General features: G+C 52.0%; 1 protein-coding gene across 1 annotated transcript in view; it reads right to left on the reverse strand.

The window, feature by feature from the left end:
- The window catches only part of Pkmyt1 (protein kinase, membrane associated tyrosine/threonine 1), a 9,218-nt gene extending 8,374 nt beyond the window's left edge, over positions 1 to 844 (reverse strand). The window contains exon 1 of the mRNA XM_026780778.1: positions 746 to 844. The gene's annotated coding sequence lies outside the window, so the exon portion shown is untranslated. The remainder of the gene's footprint in view (positions 1 to 745) is intronic.
- Positions 845 to 7,190: the final 6,346 nt, after the last annotated feature.

The following is a 7,190-nucleotide window of genomic DNA, read 5'->3' on the forward strand; positions in this document are numbered from 1 at the left end:
GAGAAGAAGAAGAAGAAGAAGAAGAAGAAGAAGAAGAAGAAGAAGAAGAAGAAGAAGAAGAAGAAGAAGAAGAAGAAGAAGAAGAAGAAGAAGTAGTAGTAGTACAGTCTCAGGGAATCCTATCACCTTCTGTCTTCGGCAAGGAAGAGCGGCCCCTCTCAATGTCATTTATGTTTTAACACCTCTGACCTGGTCAAACAGCCTTCATGGGGTGAGAAGGGCTGGTAGCGGAGTCCTGGCTGTGTCCGGAGTGGCCCTGAGGCCCCGGCCAGCCAGGGCGACCTCCACGTGTCCTCACCCTCTCTGGGCTGGACACACCAGTGACCACCGTCTAGCGCTAGACTGTGAGCTCCTTCCGGGCAGGGCTGCTGCAGTATTCGCTCCGTGGGCGAGGGGAGATCTTGGCCAAGGACTGCGTGGACCGGCTGTCACCCGGAAGGGGCTCTTCCCAGAGGGTAAAGAGAGGCAGTGCTGGGAAAGGGGCTCCCAGTGGGGAGGGTCGGGCAGTCACCCAACGCCATCGGCGGGAGTAGGCGGGGCGTGGGCGACAGCGCTGACCCGGAGTCGCCCGAGGGCCAGGCGGCCCGTGAGGAGCAGGGAAGGGTGGGACTGCTGCAGAGGGGCGACCGGCCACCGGGGGAGGAGGCCGGGGGCCGTCTCGGGGCACAGCGCGGCGGGAGCGCGGGGCAGAGCGCCGAGCGGAAGAGCGGCGCGGCCCGGAGCCCTCACCCGGGTGTGGGCTCACCTGGGGAGGCTGGGCGGGGCGGGGCGCGGCGCAGCAGCGAGGTCCCAGGTTCCGGGTCGGCGGGAGGCCGCTGAGGTCCTCACAGAGGCCAGGCAGGCCGGGGTCGGGCAGCGGCGCCTCTGGACACCGGGACGAAGCACTCTCTCAAAAGGGGAACGGCCCGTGAACGCGCGCGGAGCCAGCTCGCGCCAAAAATTCCAAACCGGCCTCGAGGCCCCGCCCAGGCCCGCCTGTGGTCCCGCCTCCGCCCGGCGCAGCCCGGTAGACCCCGGCATTGGCTCCGCCTTGGGTCCTGCGTGCGCAAATGGCCTCCCCGCCCCCGGAGCTTGGACGAGCGCTCTCACCGCGCAGGCGCAGCTCTTCCGGGCCTTTGCTAAAGAAAAACTAAATTTTTAGTCCTGGACGCCAGGTGGGAGCGATCCTTTCCTCCTTCAGGATTCCCAGGACTTTTGTCGGCGTCCAGACTTTGGTTCCCACGCTTTTCTGATCTGCCTTAATTCTCGCGAACATAAAAGGAGCAGGCAGGGCCCTCAGAAAGTCAATTGCCCCGCTACACATAATTTTGTATACATTTGAAAGCCGATCCTCATCACACCGGGATAGCGATGGGGAGCGCCTCTTCTAAGAAGCCGGAGCCTCCTTGTGCCCAAGGTTTCCACCGGAGAGAAGATATGTTCCAAGGGCCTGTGATGCTTGTATTTTAAATAAAATTGCCTTCAAATAGTGTTTGTGTAAAGGAAAGCTACTATTTCAGAAGACATATAATTGGAAACGTAATACAATATTAAAGAAATCAAAACTATGATGGGAAAGGATGCAGCTTTGGAGCCTAGGAGAAAAGATAGGTATTGGGGTCAGCTCCAGGCCAGACAGAACCAGTCATGGGTCCCAGCACAGCCGTCTCCAAGCTTCTGATTGCCAGGTCACTTGTAAAAGTGGAGCCAATGAACCTAGGACGATTCCTTTAAAAGGGACAGAGAGCCTGCGCAGAAGGTGAGGTGGGCATGCGTCTCTGCAAAGGGGACCTATATTCGTTTACTCGAGAAGTGAGGGAATCTAGACCCAGCCCAAATACAGCTGGGGCTATAAAGACCAAGAGCAGGGTGCAGCCTGCCTCCAAGCCCTTTTCCTCTCCATTAGCGTCTCTGAGGGCCAGCCAGGGCATCCGTGACTTAGACTAGTCCTTGTTGAGGACTCCAGACAGGTCCCTCTCTAACTGTTTAGGGCTACTTTCTGCCAGGCCTTTTTTCATGACAGACCCCATTCCCTTCCAACTGTCAGTTTCTCAACATTTAATTCATCATGATTGGGACAGAGAGCAACAACAACCCAGTGCAATGGTAATTGCCTATACCTCAAGCACAGAGGCAGATGAGGCAAAAAGATCATGTAAACCCAGAAACTGGAAGCTAGTTGGGCACTATAACAAGACCCCTGTCTCAAAAATCAATCAACCAACCAAACAAACAAAATTTAGGCATAGTGATGTAGAAGTATAATCCCAGCCCTGGACATCTGGGGAGAATGAGGCAGGAGGATCTCTGAGTTTGAGGCCACTCTGGTCTATATCAGAAGTTCCAGGCAATGGGGCTGGAGAGATGGCTCAGCGGTTAAGAGCATTGCCTGCTCTTCCAAAGGTCCTGAGTTCAATTCCCAGCAACCACCTGGTGGCTCACAACCATCTGTAATGAGGTCTGGTGCCCTCTTCTGACCTGCAGGCATACACACAGATGAGATTTGTATACATAATAAATGTTAATATTTTCAAAAAAATTAACCTTCATCAGGCGATGAAAGGAGACAGAGACAGAGACCCACATTGGAGCACCGGACAGAAATCTCAAGGTCCAAATCAGGAGCAGATGGAGAGGGAGCACGAGCAAGGAACTCAGGACTGCGAGGGGTGCACCCACACACTGAGACAATGGGGATGTTCTATTGGGAACTCACCAAAGCCAGCTGGCCTGGGTCTGAAAAGGCAGGGGATAAAACCGGACTCGCTGAACATAGCGGACAATGAGGACTAATGAGAACTCTAGAACAATGGCAATGGGTTTTTGATCCTACTGCACCTACTGGCTTTGGGGGAGCCTAGGCAGTTTGGATGCTCACCTTACTAAACCTGGATGGAGGTGGGCGGTCCTTGGACTTCCCACAGGTCAGGGAACCCTGATTGCTCTTCGAGCTGATGAGGGAGGGGGACTTGATGGAGGAGGGGGAGGGAAATGGGAGGCAGTGGCGGGGAGGAGGCAGAAATCCTTAATAAATAAATTAATTAAAAAAAAATTCCAGGCGAGCCAGGGCTACATACTAAGACCCTATTTCAAAGGAGGGGCGGGTGCTGGGCGGTGGTGGTGGCACATACCTTTAATCCCACCACTCCGGAGGCATAGATAGGTGGATCTCTGTGAGGCCAGCCTGATCTACAAAGGGAGTTCCAAGACAGGCTCCAAAGCTACAGAGAAACCAAAGGGGGGGGGGGGGGCAGTTTCAGCAACTTGAACGCTGTCTTAGAAAGGAAGTGGGGAAGGGAGTGAAATGGCTAAACTGACTGCCTAGCATGTGTGGAACCCTAGGTTCAACCCCAGCATCACAGAGACACACACGAACTTTCCCCGGCAGCAGCACACTTCAGTGAACACCTCACACTGCAGAGAGAGCTGCACAACACATGCAATAAATATGAAATAGCAGAGGGTAAGAATGCAGATGCCGTGTCGGGAATAAAGCTTCAGGGCTGCTCAGTCTCCACATGTGTGAAATGAGTAGCTCCTCCCTCCTTGAAGAAATGAGCACGAGGAGGTCAGCGGTCAGCCCTTTCTATCCAGGTTCATGGTCTCATTGCTTAATATATATATATATAAACAGAAACCGCAGGCCAGCAAGCGAAAGCTTGGTTTGGAAAGTGAAAGTAAACACGAAATAGCAGCAGAGGACCCACCTGGGAATGGTTGGTTTGACACTTCTTATGGGTTAGAGGTTAGAGCCTCTAATGCAGCGGTTCTCAACCTGTGGGTCACGACCCTAATGGGGCGCCTAAGGACCCTTTCACAGAGGCTACCCTAGGACCATCAGAAAACACAGACATTTTCATTACAATTCATAATAGTAGCAAAATTATAGTCATGAAGTAGCAGTGAAAATGATTTTATGGTTGGGGTCACCACAACATGAGAAACTGTATTAAAGGGTCGCAGCATTGGAAAGATTGAGAACCACTGGTCTAGTGGAAGAATCTTCTCTCACCTTGATAGGAAATCACAGATTACACAAGTCAAGACCCTGAATAGCTGCTGTCTAAGTCAGGAGTCAGGGGCCCCTATCCACACTTTGGTGGCATAGACAGAGGCATGTTTTCAAAGGGATCAAAACCAGGACTCTTAGCTGGATGCGGTGGTGCATGACTTTAATCCCAGCACTCAGAGGCAGAGACAAGCCAATCTCTCAGAGTTCGGGGTCAGCCTGGCTTACATGGCAAGTTTCAGGCGAGCCAAGAATAAATTAAATATGGAGACCTTGTCTCAACAACAACAACTACATCAAACAAATGAAACAAAACACCAGGACTCTTGCTTGCACTGGAAGCCTCCAAACTTCGGTCAGGTGCTGGATTCCACAAGCTCCACCCCCACACCCAGGAGAGATCCTCCTCTCACATCCCGGTGTGACCCTTAACTACAGCAGTACCCCAGAGCTGTACACACCTCCCTGAGGAGACTCCCTCACCCAGATGGATCCCAAAGGGAACGAAGTGATAAGAACGGGGAGAGACCATGATAGATTCCAGTGGAATCGTGGGCACTTGTGAGAACTGGCTGCGCTGTTTCAGCGGCATCGTGTTTGTTAAACTGTGTATTTCTGTCTTGTGTGTGCTTCTCTGTGTATATCGTATTTCACAGTTGAAGAAATTCCAATAATTGACAGGCGTGTGGGAGAAGAGGTCAACAGGGGTCAGCTTTGCTCATTTGTGAGTGCCTGGGTAATGTCTGGGAAGGTGTTCCAAAGGCGGCCCAGGGAAATCGGAAGCTCAGATGTGACCTCAAGAGCTGCCTACACGCGCTGGAAGGGGCAGCTGAGGAGTGGCAGCCCCACAGCTGCTGGGACAGGAGGTGTCTGCCCACAGGCGCCTGGCTGTGTCTCCAGCTGTCCTCCCAAATTCCCACCCTCACAGGTGCTGCTGGCGGTCAGACAACTGTCAGGGAATCCTTTGATACACACTGCCATTTTAGGTAACATGTGTCCTGGGCACGAGTCCTGCACTTCCAACATCTCAGCTATCTATCTCCTTGTCCTTGCTCCCAGTCATAACCCTCTAGTTGCTCTTCTGTCCCCTTCAGGCCAAGGCGCTCAGCCGCCCAGACTAGGGCTCTGATAGAGTTCTTTGAACCCTCAACTCTGTGTTCTTAGACTACCTGGATGGAGCTGGGTGTAGAGGAGAGGGGTCTGTAGGTCTTGAGCAGGCATCAAGTTGGCCCAAGGACCCAGGCTGGCTGGTATTTTCCACAGGCTGTGCCAGCTCTCAGGCAGCCTGGCACTGGCCGAGCAGGCTGTCAGAGTGTACCTCCCATGTAGCCCCTTGGAATCTCTCCTCTTACCTCCCTGGCGCCCTACAAAGGAGTCCTGTGTGTCTGTATGTCTGGCTCTGCTCAGGGGGCCCCTCAGCTGACCCAGCTCTGAAGCTTACTGATATAACTGGGCCTGGGCCTGCTCAGAGGCATCAGGAGAGGACTCAGAGTTGTGGGGACTGCAGGGGCAGGGACAGGGACAGCCAGGGAGGACTCAGAGTCGCAGGGACTGCAGGGGCAGCAAGGGAGAGAAGTCAGAACTCTCGGGACTACTTGGGATCAGACTCTAGCCCGACTTAGGAGTTGTACCATTTGGGCCATGTGCCTTTTTCATTCTGCCTCTGTTTCCCTACTTACAAAACAAGAAGTCCCAACAGCCCTGGCCCAAGTGGCTCTTTTTTTTTTAAAAATATGTATTTATTTATTATGTATACAATATTCTTTCTGCGTGTATGCCTGAAGGCCAGAAGAGGGCACCAGACCTCATTACAGATGGTTGTGAGCCACCATGTGGTTGCTGGGAATTGAACTCAGGACCTTTGGAAGAGCAGGCAATGCTCTTAACCGCTGAGCCATCTCTCCAGCCCCCCCAAGTGGCTCTTAATGTCATCATTTTGAAAGTACCCAGACTCAGAAAGGCCAGATGAGTGCCCAAGGACTGGCCAACTCATCACCCTACCACTCAATTGGCCTCTGTGAAGATGAGGGAAGCAGTGCCCATGGCCTTGGGGCAAAGCAAGCAGCTCTCTCTATCCAGTTGTCTGGACTCTTAGGGAGTGATTGTGGCCAGACCACTCCAGCATCCTTCCCAGTGACTAGTGGAAGATCCAATCATTCAAGCAGGGTGGAAGTGGGCATGCTCGGTGCTGCTGTTCTGAGGTGCTGGGCTGGGGGCCCTGCAATCGGCAGAGGAGCTTTGCACAAAAGGTGGGTCTTTGGGGGAAAGCCAAGAGATACCACAGGACTGGTCATATGAATGACAATAGGGAGGAATCCAGGGTGGGAAGAGATATCAATGGGGTGTGGCCCTGAATGTAGGAGAGTCAAGAGAGGAGTGAGTTGTAGAGCTAGCTTGGTACAGAGGCTGGCCCATGAGTGAAGGGTGTTGGGTACTAATCTGCTGGCTGTTAAACTGGGATTGAAAGTGCAGTGTGTTGTGGGATTCCTTTCTGGATACTGTGAATATCACTGGTGAATAAAGAAGCTGCCTTGGCCTGTTGATAGGGCAGAACTTAGGTAGGCGGGGAAAACTAAACTGAATGCTGGGAGAGAGAAGGGTGAATTGAGGAGAAGTCATGGAGCCACCGCCAGAGACAGTTGTGCTGAAGCTTTGCTGGTAGGCCAAGACCTTGTAGTGACACACAGATTAATAGAAATGGGTTAAATTAAGATGTAAGAGTTATCCAATAAGGGCTGGAGAGATGGCTCAGTGGTTAAGAGCACTGCCTGCTCTTCTAAAGGTCCTGAGTTCAATTCCCAGCAACCACATGGTGGCTCACAACCATCTGTAATGAGGTCTGGCGCCCTCTTCTGGCCTGCAAGCATGCATGCAAGCAGAATACTGTTTAAACAATAAATAAAAAAATAAATCTAAAAAAAAGAGTTATCCAATAAGAAGCTAGAGCTGAGAGATGACGCAATGATCTTGTGCCATCCTACCACACCACATGTTGGCACCCACATACAGAGAAAGAAGACAGTTTGCTGCTTCTGCTATTCTAGAATTTCTGCTGTCTGGACAGCCAGGATGCCTGATGTGAAAGGACATTATGAATGACTAATCAAATGCCTGCCTGTGAATTTTACAGTTTTTCTTTCTTTTTGATTATTATTTTTAAAATCCTTTTCCCAGCACCCTGGATTCAGAGGTGTGCTGATCT

Source organism: Microtus ochrogaster, chromosome 7, assembly GCF_000317375.1.
Source record: "Microtus ochrogaster isolate Prairie Vole_2 chromosome 7, MicOch1.0, whole genome shotgun sequence".
NCBI classification, from domain to species: Eukaryota; Metazoa; Chordata; class Mammalia; order Rodentia; family Cricetidae; genus Microtus; species Microtus ochrogaster.